At 45.4% G+C, this 13,973-nt stretch overlaps 1 long non-coding RNA gene across 1 annotated transcript; it reads right to left on the bottom strand.

Annotated features, from left to right (window-relative positions):
- Positions 1-5,857: 5,857 nt before the first annotated feature.
- LOC137304309 (uncharacterized) lies at positions 5,858-13,745 on the bottom strand. Its single transcript, XR_010958551.1, has 3 exons — positions 13,627-13,745; positions 12,039-12,181; positions 5,858-6,265 (listed from the first exon to the last, which is right to left on the bottom strand). It is a non-coding gene; the product is annotated as an uncharacterized lncRNA (long non-coding RNA).
- Between the last annotated feature and the right edge of the window lie 228 nt (positions 13,746-13,973).

Below are 13,973 nucleotides of genomic sequence, written 5' to 3'. Positions count from 1 at the left end.
ACTGAGCATTGGTGAGCAGGTTATTGGTGAGTAAGTGCCGCTTGATAGCACTGTCAACGACACCTTCCATCACTTTGCTGATGATTGAGAGTAGACTGATGGGGTGGTAATTGGCCGGATTGGATTTGTCCTGTTTTTTGTGGAGAGGACATGCCTAGGCAATTTTCCACATTGTCGGGTAGATGCCAGTGTTGTAGCTGTACTGGAACAGCTTGGCTAGAGGCGCAGCTAATTCTGGAGCACAAGACTTCAGCACTACAGCCGGGATGTTGTCGGGACCCATCACCTTTGCTGTATCCAGTGCACTCAGCCGTTTCTTAATATCACGTGGAGTGAATCGAATTGGCTGAAGACTGGCTTCTGTGATGGTGGGGATATCGGGAGGAGGCCGAGATGGATCATCCACTCGGCACTTCTGGCTGAAGATGGTTGCAAACGCTTCAGCCTTGTCTTTTGCACTCACGTGCTGGACTCCGCCATCATTGAGGATGGGGATGTTTGCAGAGCCTCCTCCTCCCGTTAGTTGTTTAATTGTCCACCACCATTCATGACTGGATGTGGCAGGACTGCAGAGCTTTGATCTGATCCGTTGGTTGTGGAATCGCTTAGCTCTGTCTATAGCATGTTGCTTCTGCTGTTTAGCATGCATGTAGTCCTGAGTTGTAGCTTCACCAGGTTGGTACCTCATTTTTAGGTACGACTGGTGCTGCTCCTGGCATGCTCTTCTACACTCCTCATTGAACCAGGGTTGATCCCCTCGCTTGTTGGTAATGGTAGAGTGAGGAATATGCCGGGCCATGAGGTTACAGATTGTGCTGGAATACAATTCTGCTGCTGCTGATGGCCCACAGCGCCTCATGGATGCCCAGTTTTGAGCTGCTTAGATCTGTTCTGAATCTATCCCATTTAGCACGGTGGTAGTGCCACACAACACGTTGGATGGTGTCCTCAGTGCGAAGACGGGACTTCGTCTCCACGAGGACTGTGCGGTGGTCACTCCTACCAATACTATCACGGACAGATGCATTTGCGACAGGTGTATTGGTGAGGACGAGGTCAAGTCAGTTTTTCCCTCGTGTTGGTTCGCTCACCAGCTGCCGCAGGCCCAGTCTGGCAGCTGTGTCCTTCAGGACTCGGCCAGCTCGGTCAGTAGTGGTGCTACCGAGCCACTCTTGGTGATGGACATTGAAGTCCCCCACCCAGAGTACATTCTGTGCCCTTGCTACCCTCAGTGCTTCCTCCAAGTGGTGTTCAACTTGGAGGAGGACTGATTCATCAGCTGAGGGAGGGCGGTAGGAGATATAGATACCAATGCTCACATACCAAGGACTCCTCAGGAGATCACAGCGTGTCTTCTTGACTGCTTACTCTAATCTCAGCAAGACTAGATCAAAAGGTCCCTCAAAGAGCTCCAGTGTCTGTATCTTTATGTGTTTCATTGCGTCCTCCTAATGTAATGCCATTATGTCAATGCGTTCTAACCACACCTGGTTAATCTCCCTTCTACTGGAGAGCTTCGTAGAAGTTTCAAATCTTCTGGCATCGGCCAGTTTACTACTGGGGCTACGCCTGCGCTTTGGACCCTCGCAGCGTCTGGATAGGGAATTCAAAACCATCACTTGATGATCGGTGCTCCTCAGACAGCTGATGGATGTTCTGGGCTGTCACTGATTTAATGTAGGACTACAACTTCCTGGGGAACGAAATGCGCTCAAGCAATAAACAGAACTCCTCTCGTGGAGGCTGTATTTATATCAGTACAAGGATGGTTCCCACTGCAATGAGTGCCAGGAATATTGGTTAATAAAGTCTCATTCACACTTCTGTGGTCACTGGCTCTGTTCCCAGCGGTAACTGATATTTCAATTGCCCTGACAGATTGTGATGTATGCTGTCAGCTGTGCTCGTCTCTGTAACTTCCAACTTACAGGCACAATGAGCCGTAGATAAATAAGTATTTTTAAACATGCAAAGTGTTTATACCGAGCTCAGTTTGAGATCTGTGCGGACAAAACTTCAAACAGAAAGGTGGCAAATCTAATCAGACAAATCTAGAACCACAAAAGAAAGAAAGAAAGAAAGAGAGAGAAAAAGAAAGAAAGAAAGAACTAACTTGCATTTATAAAGCACTTTTCATGACCTCAAGACCTCAGGGATTAGATGTACATATGAGGAGCTATGTGCGAGGTTAAGGCAGAACCTTAAGCTTTCAACAATAGTTGGTGCAGTTTTGAAATTGGAAGCTACAACTGGACACAATCGAAGAGAAAAAGAAAGAACTTTCATTTATATAGCGCCTTTCATGACCTCAGGACGTCCCAAAGCGCTTTACAGCCAATGAAATACATTTAAAAGTGTAGTCACTGTTGTAATGTGAGAAATAAAGGATTAATTTGTGCACAGCAAGATCCCACAAACAGCAATGTTCTTGGTTGAGGGATTGGCCCAGGGCACCAGGGAGAACTCCCAGCTCTTCTTCGAATAATGCCATGGGATCTTTTAGGTCCATCTGAGAGGGCAGATGGGGCCTCGGTTTAATATCTCATCCGACAGACGGCACCTCTTACAGTGCAGCACTCCCTCAGTACTGCACTGGGAGTGTCAGCTTAGATATTGTGCTCAAGTCTCTGGAGCAGGACTTGAACCTACAACCTTCTGACTCGGAGATGAGACTGCTCCCACTGAGCCATGGCCAACAGCATAAAAGGAGAGCATTCGGCCCATTGTATCTGTGCTTCAGGTCTTTGCTAGACCCACTAATCTTATATCAATTACAAGTCAAATAAAGTGAATAGCGAACCTGTTAAAATGGCACTCAACACCCTTCTCTCTCCCTGACTCTACGTCACATCAAAGCTAAACTTGCAGTAAAAATGTATCCTTAAACATGTATCTCAAACCCTTACATGATTGTTACTGAGTCAAACATGACATCCTGCAAGAGGTAATGGAACAGGTGGGATCCTCCAAACACCTTATGCCAAGGGCAGCTGAGAGGTTGAGTAAGATTTGGGAGGAGTGAAGCATGTCTGGTGGAACATAGAAGAGATTGCTGGGTATCTATTCGCTCATCGTGTTCTGCCCCTAGGGTAGGCGCTAACACAAGTCTCACACACATGAGATCCTCGAGCCACTTACGAGGGAAGAGTAGCTGAGGTGCCTTCCTCGCGGTTCGTATCTTTGGAGGACCTCCTTCTAGGTGGGCTGCAACAAAGGATAAAGGACCTCAACTACCCATCAAGTTGGGGGGGGGGCCTCTGCACCTATCGGACGGTCTGGATTCCGCTCACCGGTGCTGTCTGGAGTGGGGCCCGAACCTAACCCTCTGACCATAGAACCATAGAAAAGATGCAGAACAGAAGGGGGCTATTCAGCCCATCGTGTCCATGCCGGCTCAAAGAACAACCAGGTGCCCATTCTAATCCCACCTTCCAGCATCCGATCCGTAGCCCTGCAGCTTACAGCACTTTAGGTGCAGGTCCAGGTACTTTTTTAAAGAGTTGAGGGTCCCTGCCTCCACCATCAATTCGGGCAGCAAATTCCATACACCCACCACCCTCTGGGTAAAAAAGTTTTTCCTCATGTCCCCTCTTATCCTTTTGCCAATCAGCTTAAATCTATGTCCTCTAGTTCTTGAACTCTCCGCTAGGGGAAACAGATACTTCCTGTCTACTCTATCTGGGCCCCTCATAATTTTGTACACCTCAATCAAGTCTCCCTTCAGCCTCCTCTGCTCCAAGGAAAACAACCCCAGCCTATCCAATCTCTCCTCGTAGCTGCAATTTTCAAGCCCTGGCAACATTCTTGTTAATCTTCTCTGCGCTCTCTGACACAGGCCAAAAGCAAAATACTGCGGATGCTGAAAACTGAAATAAAAACAGAAAATGCTGGAAATACTCAGCAGGTCAGGCAGCATCCGTGGAGAAAGAAACAGAGTTAACGTTTCAGGTCGATGACCCTTCAACAGAACTGGAAGATGTTGAAGATTGAACAGTTCTTAAGTGTATACAGAGTCAGGGAAAGGGGGGGAGGGTGGGGAGGAAAGAGCAAAAGGGAAGGTCTCTGATAGGGTAGAGGGCACGAGTGATTAAATGACAAAAGGGATGATGGTGCAAGGCAAGGAGGGTGGTAATGGGACAGGTTAAGAAACGAAAGATTGGTCTAGAGGAGCTGTAAATGGTAGCATCAGAACCATTACCAGCATCTACTCTCTGAAAAAATGGGAGCAGTGGTTATGGTCTGAAGTTTTTTTTTATTCATTCATGGGATGTGGGCGTCGCTGGCGAGGCCGGCATTTATTGCCCATCCCTAATTGCCCTTGAGAAGGTGGTGATAAGCCGCCTTCTTGAACCGCTGCAGTCCGTGTGGTGAAGGTTCTCCCACAGTACTGTTAGGAAGGGAGTTCCATGATTTTGACCCAGCGATGATGAAGGAATGGCGATATATTTCCAAGCTATTGAAATCAGTGTTGAGTCCGGAAGGTTGTAAAGTGCCTAATCGAAAGATGAGGTGCTTTTCCTCGAGCTTACGTTGAGCTTCATTGGAACAGTATAAGAGGCCGAGGACAGAGAAGTCAGAGTGGGAGTGGGACGGGGAATTAAAATGCCAAGCGACCCGAAGGTCAGGGTCACGCTTATGGACAGAGAGGAGGTGTTCAGCAAAGCGACCACCCAATCTGCGTTTGGTCTCCCCAATGTAGAGGAGACCACATTGTGAGCAGCAGATACAGTATACTAAATTGAAAGACGTACAAGTAAATCGCTGTTTCGCCTGGAAGGAGTGTTTGTGGCCCTGGACGGTGGGAAGGGAGGAGGTGAAAGGGCAGGTGTTGCATCTCCTGCGTTCGCACGGGAAGGTGCTGTGGGAAGGAGAGCGGGTGTTGTGGGTGATGGGTGAGTAGACCAGGGTGTCGCGGAGGGAACAGAGTGCTACAAGTTCAGAAGGAGGGAGGTTAGAGTGAGTGAGGGGAGTTGAGAAATTGAGATGGCCGATGTCACACCGGCAGTTCACGATGAAAAGATCATGAGAGGATAAGAGGCCGGAGGGAGGAGTCCAGTTGGAACGAGAATTCTGAAAACGGGAGAAAGCGCCTGCTGTGCGGGGGGAAGACTCCTGGCCAAAGAAGTGGGCGCGGAGGCAAAGGCAATGTAAGAAGAGCTCAGCATCGGGTCGAGCTTGAAATTCATTGAGGTGGGGATGTAAGGAGATGAAGCTGAGGCCAACCTGCTCAACTCAACATTGATTTTAATAACTTCAGATAATAACCACTGCTCCCATTTTTTCAGAGAGCAGGTACTGGTAATGTTTCTGACGTTGACATTTACATCTCCTCTAGACCCATCTTTTGTTTCTTTACTTGTCCCATTACCACCCTCCTTGCCTTGCACCATCATCCCTTTTGTCATTTAATCACTCCTGCCCTCCACCCTATCACAGACCCTCCCTTTTGTTCTTTCCTCCCCTCTTCTTCCCTCCCCATCCCCTCCCCTGGCTCTGTCCTTGCTTAAAAACTGTTTAATCTCCAACTTCTTCTAGTTCTGATGAAGGGTCATCGACCTGAAACGCTAACTCCGTCCCCTCTGACTCAGAGGCGGGATTACTACCCCAGAGCCAGTGGTCATTTGGTATGAGGAGTGAAAAAGAGGGGCATAGAAATGTTGCAAACCTTTGAACTGCAGAGACACAAAAAGGTCCTCAGGACCCATGGAGTCAGGGGTGGCCCTCGACCTTTGCTGGCTCTGTGCGGACACACAGGGCTTGTGTATAAGAAGGCCCCTGCAGCAATTGTCCCATAGGCCTATGTGTAGTAGCTAACAACACTTAGAGCAATTCTGTTTGAGTCAGAAACCCTGTTTAGTTTTTGCGGCAATATTTACAAATCCAATAAGAAAAATCACTCAGGGCTTCACCGTGGAACCAGCAAGAGAAGAAAGCACCCTGAAGATAAAAGGCATGAGGAAGAAACAGAAAGAAAGGCATGGATTGATGCTGGGTTACAGGAGCATGCTTAATGGGGACATTCATCTCTACAGAGCACTTCCCAGGCTTCTATTGATTCCCAATGTACAAAGTATTTAAATTAGTTCCAATGAATTTTCCTTAACGAGGACAGTCTCAGAAATTGGACCACTCAATTGCCACAAAATCGTTAAGATTTTTGGCTCTTTGTCGCACACCATATTCAATATTGCTCCAGGGAAACCTCCTTTTGTTGAATTTCCTTTGTCTGGCAGTGACGTTAGTTCCAATCAGTCTGCTGTACTTACTATAAAATAAAGAGACAGCCCATTAAAATGGCGCCCAATGCTCTCAACACTTTTAAGCTCCTAGGGATGCCTAAGGAGCTATTATAATTACATGTTCTAAACAGCAAAGTCAAATAACTGTATCTAAAATGAGTGGATGCACGGGATACCAAGTGAGTGACTGACTTTGTGGAGTCTCAGTGAAGGAAGTTATAGTTGAGATACTGGATGGGCTAAAAATTGATAAAGAAGAGGTGCTAGAAAGGCTAGCTGCACTTGAGTCACCCGGTCCTGATGGGATGCATCCTAGGTTGCTGAGGGAAGTAAGGGTGGAAATTATGGAGATACTGGCCATAATCTTCCAAACATCCGTAGATACGGGGGTGATGCCACAGGACTGGAGAATTGCAAATGTTACACCCTTGTTCAAAAAAGGGTGTAAGGATAAACCCAGCAATTATAGGCCAGTCAGTTTAACCTCAGTGGTGGGGAAACTTTGAGAAATGATAATCCGGGACAGAATTAACAGTCACTTGGACGAGTGTGAATTGATTAGGGAAAGTCAGCACGGATTTGTTAAAGGCAAATCATGTTTAACTAACGTGATAGAGTTTTTTGATGAGGTAACAGCGAGGGTAGATCAGGGCAATGCAGTTGATGTGGTGTATATGGACTTTCAAAAGGTGTTTGATAAAGTGCATGGTAGGCTTATCATCAAGATTGCGGCCCATGGAATAAAGGGGGCAGTAGCAACATGGATACAGAATTGGTTAAGTGACAGGAAAAAGAGAGTAGTGGTGAATGGTTGTTTTTCAGACTGGAGGGAGGTGTACAGTGATGTTCCCCAGGGGTCGGTGCTGGGACCACTGCTTTTCTTGATATATATTAATGACTTGGACTTGGGTGTACAGGGCACAATTTCAAAATCTGCAGATGACACAAAACTTGGAAGGGCAGTAAACAGTGAGGAGGATAGTGATAGACTTCAAGAGGATATAGACAGGCTGGTGGCATGGGCGGACACGTGGCAAATGAAATTTAATGCAGAAAAATGCAAAGTGATACACTTCGGTAGGAAGAACGAGGAGAGACAATATAAACTGGAGGGCACAACATAAAAGGGGTACAGGAACAGAGAGATCTGGGGGTATATGTGCACAAATTGTTGAAGGTGGAAAGGCAGGTTGAGAAAGCGGTTAAAAAAGCATAAGGGATCCTGGGCTTTATAAATAGAGGCATAGAATACAAAAATATGGAAGTCATGGTGAACCTTTATAAAACACTGGTTCAGCCACAACTGGAGTATTGTGTCCAGTTCTGGGCACCGCACTTTAGGAAAGATGTGAAGGCCTTACAGAGGGTGCAGAAGAGATTTACTAGAATGATTCCAGGGATGAGGGAGTTCAGTTATGTGGATAGACTGGAGAAGTTGGGGTTGTTTTCCTTGGAACAGAGACGGTTGCGAGGAGATTTGATAGAGGTATTCAAAATCATGAAGGGTCTACACAGAGTAGATAGAGAGAAACTGTTCCCATTGGCGGAAGGGTCAAGAACCAGAGGACATAGATTTAAGGTTATTGGAAAAAGAACCAAAGGTGACATAAGGAAAAACTTTTTTACACAGCGAGTGGTTATGATCTGGAATGCACTGCCTGAGGGGGTGGTGGAGGCAGATTCAATCATGGCCTTCAAAAGGGAACTGGATAAGTACTTGCAAGGAAAAAATTTGCAGGGTTACAGGGATAGAGCGGGGGAGTGGGACTAACTGGATTGCTCTTGCATAGAGCCGGTATGGACTTAATGGGCCGAATGGCCTCCTTCCGTGCTGTAACCTTTCTATGATTCTATGAAGCCGATGGGTCGTTTTTGGAAGGTCAGCTCCGATTGTTTTGTATTCGTTGATTACCTGTCTCCGATCCCCTCTCCCTGAAGATCAACGTCAATTATAATTTTACAATCTTTTTTTGATATGGTAAAGAAATAAATAAATTTGCATTTCTATCGTGCCTTTCACAACCTCAGGAAATCCCAAAACGCTTCACAGCCAATGAGATACTTTTGATGTGTACTTACTGTTGTAACGTAGGAAACGCAGCAGCCATTTGCACACAGCAAGATCCCACCAACAGCAATGAGATAATCATCTGATTTTAGTGATGTTGGCTGAGGGATAAATATTGGCCAGGACACCGGGGAGAACTCCCATGCTCTTCCTCAAAATAGTGATAAGGGATCTTTTACATCCACCTGAGAGGGAAGTTTAACGTCTCATCCGACAGGATCAGAAAAGTCCATTGGCCGGTCCCAAAAGCAAATCCCTCTCTCCCTCAAATATTATTCTAATGTTCCCTTAAAATTTCTCATGCTATCTGTCTCCACTTTCTCCCTGGACAATCCGCTCCACTCTCTCAATAAAGTAGTTCACTCTAAATTGCCTGTGCATCATAGAATCATAGAAAGTTAGGGCACAGAAGGAGGCCATTCGGCCCATCGTGTCCATGCCTGCCGACAAAGAGCTGTCCAGCTTAATCCCACTTTCCAGCACTTGGTCCGTAGCCCTGTAGGTTATGACACTTCAAGTGCACATCCATGTACTTTTTAAATGAGTTGAGGGTTTCTGCCTCTACCACCCTTTCAGACAGTGAGTTCCAGACCCCCACCAACCTCTGGGTGAAAAAATTTCTCCTCAGCTCCCCTCTAATCCTTCTACCAATTACTTTAAATCTATGAGCCCTGGTCGCTGACCCCTCTATTAAGGGAAATAGGTCCTCCCTATCCACTCTATCTAGTCCCGCCATAATTTTACACACCTCAATTAAATCTCCCCTCAGCCTCCTTTGTTCCAAAGAAAACAATCCCAGCCTATCCAATCTTTTCTCATAGTTAAAATTCTCCAGCCCTGGCAACATCCTTGTAAATCTCCTCTGTACCCTCTCTAGTGCAATCAAATTTTTCCTGTAATGTGGTGACCAGAACTGTACCCAGTACTCAAGCTGTGGCCTAACCAATGTTTTATGCAGTTCCAGCAAAACCTCCCTTCTCTTATATTCTGTGCCTCGGAAAGTATCCCGTATGCCTTTTTAACCACCTTATCTACCTGTCCTGCTACCTTCAGGGAACTGTGGACATGCACTCCAAGGTCCCTCTGTTCCTCTACACCTCTCAGTATCCTCCCAATTATTGTGTAGTCTCTTTCCTTGTTTGCCCTCCCCTTGCAATTTCCCCACTCTAAGCTTGATACCATGTCCGCTGGTTCTAGAGTTTGTGGACAACCTTGAACATATTATTGGGGTTCAACTGATCGATTGACTTAAGAATCTTGAACAGTTAAATGACATCTCCAACGAGACTTCTCTTCTTCAGAGCAAACATTCCAGACTCCTCGCCCTCTTCTCACAGCTCAGATGCCTCAAGCTCAGTACAGGTATGTTTGCCCTTTTCTGCACTGCCTCCAATCCCTTGATCTCCTTGCAGTAGAACGGTGACCAGAATTGTACCCAACACGCCAGATGTGGCCGTAACCAGTGCCTTATACCGACTCACTATCACCACCAGGGAGTTGTGCTCGATCCCTCTGGATTTACATCCCAACATCTGGTTAGCTTTCCATATTGCGCTGTTCATTACAATCAGGTATCCATCAATACAATGTACTGAGCGATAACATCAAATTGTGATTGATTAAATGTTATCATTTTTAAAATGAGTCCGTTTGTCTATCCAGTCAATACAGAAGCATTGTTTTCTGGGATTTAATTGGTTCGTAGTAACTGCATAATCATTGAGATTACTATTCGATGGGTCTTTCAAATTGATTGGTCTACTTAAGCCTTGGTCCTGCATTTATTCCTTCCATGTGTATAATGTGTATCTTCTACCTGTTTCTCTTGGGATGTCTGGTACATTCGACTCAGTGGATCTCTTCAGGAGGTGTTTTGAGTTTTGGACCAGTTTCAATATTTAACTGTGCATCTTTTCGCTAGCTGTAACGCATCAGTCAGAGAGATCACTGGGGAATGCAGTTTGCAGCTTATGAAAAGTTCTACCCTCTACCCATCCCAGTTGTTGTGGGCTGTTGAGGGAGACTGCACTTGGCGACAGCAAACTCATGGCTGGATATTGAGATTTGTCCAGATTGATGGCCTTTTCTGTTCTCCTTCTGTGTGTACTTACCCATAAAACACGGTGACTCAGTGTCCGTGTTATCAGAACCGTTACTGGGAATCAAACTTCCTTATCTTTTTTCCTGTCAAATGCTGTGGTATATTTAGTAGCACAAATAGAGCAATTTATTCGGCAGCAGCAGATTAACCTTTATCAAATATAACTTTATTTGTGACAGTCCAGTGCGGTCTATTGTTTCCCCCATGGACCCATTGAAGCAATTTCATGCCCACACCTCCCACACAGTGAATTTGTCACTCCTACCTATCTGGGTTGTGCTGCTCAGGAAAAGGTTCCCCACAAACCCAGGCCTATTGACCCAGGCCTACTCACCCGGGCCTCCTCGTTCAGGCCTTCTTCACACATCTCTTACCCCCTTTTTCTTTCTGCAACCATTTTTATCATTTTAATTAATGCTGATATACTTAATGCCCCTCAGAACTTTCCACTCTGGCTCTTCCTTAGGTCCCAATGGGTCATCCTACATAGTCTTCCCCTTCCCTGTATCCTCACTGTGCTGAAATCAATCTCATCACATCATCTTCTACTCTGATTACCAGAACTTCGTAACTCTGGGACTCCTTGCCTCCTTCATTCTTTCCTTCTTCCTATGGTCTTCGGGGTTTTAAAAGCCAAGCTTGCGGGGGGCGTGGGGAGGACTGAGTGGTGCAGTGTGTTGGACGCTGGTTTTGGCTTCTGGGCGGCTGGGTTCAAATCCAGCCCAGACACTTGGGATAAATATCTCCTCTGTCCCCTGGTTGTAAGGGTCCTCTATGACATGTGTTTGGACAATCTCAATCCAGTTCCTGGTGGACATGGTCCTACAGCACCAAACTGCCCCCAATTTGACTCTAATTGGCAATCACATTCATGGAGGCCACAAAATGGCCGGTGTGGAAAATGGAGAAAAAATCTCCTGGAAGGGGCTGAGGCCCATTGTTGTGGCAGTGTAACGAGACCCTTACTCTGCATCTTGCCTGTGCTATAATTGAACTGGGATTGATTCATGCTGACACTGGGTGGCTGAAATGGGAAGAGTTCCATTTCCCAGTGCCTCTGAAGGATTGAAATGCTGTTGAATACAAAAGGCCTTGGACCAAAGATCATTGAATAAAAGCCAAATCAGAATGGTGGGAAATTAGGCCATTGACAAAACCCGAAAAGGATCATGGACTTCTTTATTACTTACTGGCAGAATATAGCTTTGCTGAGAGATTAGGTAGGATGGGTCACAGGTTGTGATTTCACCCACATCTGCAGTTTGCAACGGCCAAAGGCTAAATTGATCAACCAGACAGACACTGTATGAATTGTGGGATATGATAAGGTATGTAAACAGCACCAAGAAGGAGGGCAGGAGGAGGAGAAGAGGAAGAATTCAGATGAGCACCAACACCCAAGACCAGGACTTGATGACCCCAAAGTCTTGAGCTCCATTCCCTAGATCAGGTTGCTGTACCTGGTAAACTGTCAATGAATGTCAACTTTAACAGGTCTCTCTGATTCATACGAACATACAAAATTGATAAGGGAAAAAATACTGGGGAAAATTCCTCTCTGACCCCTTCAGGCAATCGAAACCAGTCCAGGAGATCACATGGACCAAGTGACATCTATAAAGACACTTACCTTCTATATGATGAGATCTCTGCACCCAGTTAAGAACTGGTTGAGCTCCCTCTTAAACCTTCTCACCCCTCTCTTTTCCTGTTTTCGATCCTGGTGGTTTCTTCATTTGCTTTTATTAGGGGCTTGACCTTTCAACTTGGCATCTCGATAAAACCAAAAGTAAAAAGGCCGAGTTAGATATCGGCAAGGACAGAAACTGAACAGCAGATTGGGTTCCAGATTGCCCAGTGGGTGAATATTGTGCAGGGTCCTTGACCCAGGAGAAGATATCATAGAATGGTTACACTACAGAAGGAGGTTATTCGGCCCATTGAGCCTGTGCCGGCTCTTTGTAAGAGCAATCCAGTTAGTCCTGTTCCCCCGGTCTTCCCCCATAGCTCTGCAAATTTTTTCCCTTCAAATATTTATCCAATTCCTTTTTGAAAGCCCCGATTGAATCTGCTTCCGCCTTCCTTCCAAGCAGCGCATTTCAGATCATAACTACTCGCTGCGTAAAGAAGTTTTTCCTCATGTTGCCTTTGGTTCTTTTGCCAATCACCTTAAATCTGTGTCCTCTGATTCTCGACCCTTCTGCCAATGGGAACAGTTTCTCTTTATTTACTTTATCTAAACCCTTCATGATTTTGAACACTTCCGTCAAATCTCCTCTCAACCTTCTCTGCTCTAAGGAGAACAACCCCAGCTTCTCCAGTCTATCCACGTAACTGAAGTCCCTCATCCCTGGAACCATTCTAGTGAATCTTTTCTGCACCCTCTCTAAGGCCTTCACATCCTTCCTAAAGTGCGGTGCCCAGAATTGGACACAATACTCCAGTTGTGATCGAACCAGTGTTTTATAAAGGTTCAACATAACTTCCTTGCCTTTTGTACTCTATGCCTCTATTTATAAAGCCCAGGATCCCGTATGCTTTTTTTTTAACCACTTTCTCAACTTGTCTTGCCATCTTCAAAGATTTGTGTACATACATCCCCAGGTCTCTCTGTTCCCCTTTAGAATTGTACCATTTAGTTTATATTGCCTCTCTTCATTCTTCCTGCCAAAATGTATCACTTCGTACTTCTCTGTGTAAAATTTCATCTGCCATGTGTCCGCCCATTTCACCAGTTTATGTCCTCTTGAAGTCTATTACTATCCTCCTCACTGTTTCTCCACTTCCAAGTTTTGTGTCATCTGCAAATTTTTGAAATTGTGCCCTGTACACCCAAATCCAAGTCATTAATATATATCAAGAAAAGCAGCGGCCCTATTCACATAAGACATTAAAAACCTTACGACAGCATGCATAGCCTGTCAACTTATTTCCATATAAATTCCCATATCCACATTCATAATGGCAACTGCCAATGTCACACTGTAATTACACCCTCCCCCCTCCTCCCACTAATGATGCTGTAGCGCCACCATTGGTAGGGCAGTGTAATTACAGCGTGACAAGTTTACATAGGCAGTTTCCATCATAAATGTGAACATAGGAATTTACAATGGACAGGTAAAAATAAAGGCAGAATGTATGATTTTAAAATGGGGGTTCAATTATATCTGGTCATCCTAGCCCAATTATCCACCTGCCCTCTCACCCCATCTCACCTGGATGTCACTCCCTGGGGATAATGTTGACTTTGTGCGATAGTGTGAAACGGGTGATAGTGAGTCGGCAGCCTGTTTTACATCTTTTCCCGTTTTTATTTCCGTTGACTTCTAATGCTGTGGGAGATTGACTGTTAACATAACAAAATTACAATGCGAAACACAAGCAAGTCTATTTTAGTATCAAACAACTTAGAAATTCAACATATAACCAATGATCTGGATCATTCTGTTGAATTAACGCAGCCCATCACATTGATGGTGTTGTAAAGTGTATGTAATACAACAGAAAGGCCAGTGAGATGTGGTTTATTATCACCCACAACAACCAGAAAGGAATCTTAATT

The sequence above is a fragment of the Heptranchias perlo genome, chromosome 37 (assembly GCF_035084215.1).
Source record: "Heptranchias perlo isolate sHepPer1 chromosome 37, sHepPer1.hap1, whole genome shotgun sequence".
NCBI lineage: Eukaryota > Metazoa > Chordata > Chondrichthyes > Hexanchiformes > Hexanchidae > Heptranchias > Heptranchias perlo.
Note: the sequence above shows the minus strand (reverse complement) of the source record. Positions and strands in the feature narration are given on the sequence as shown.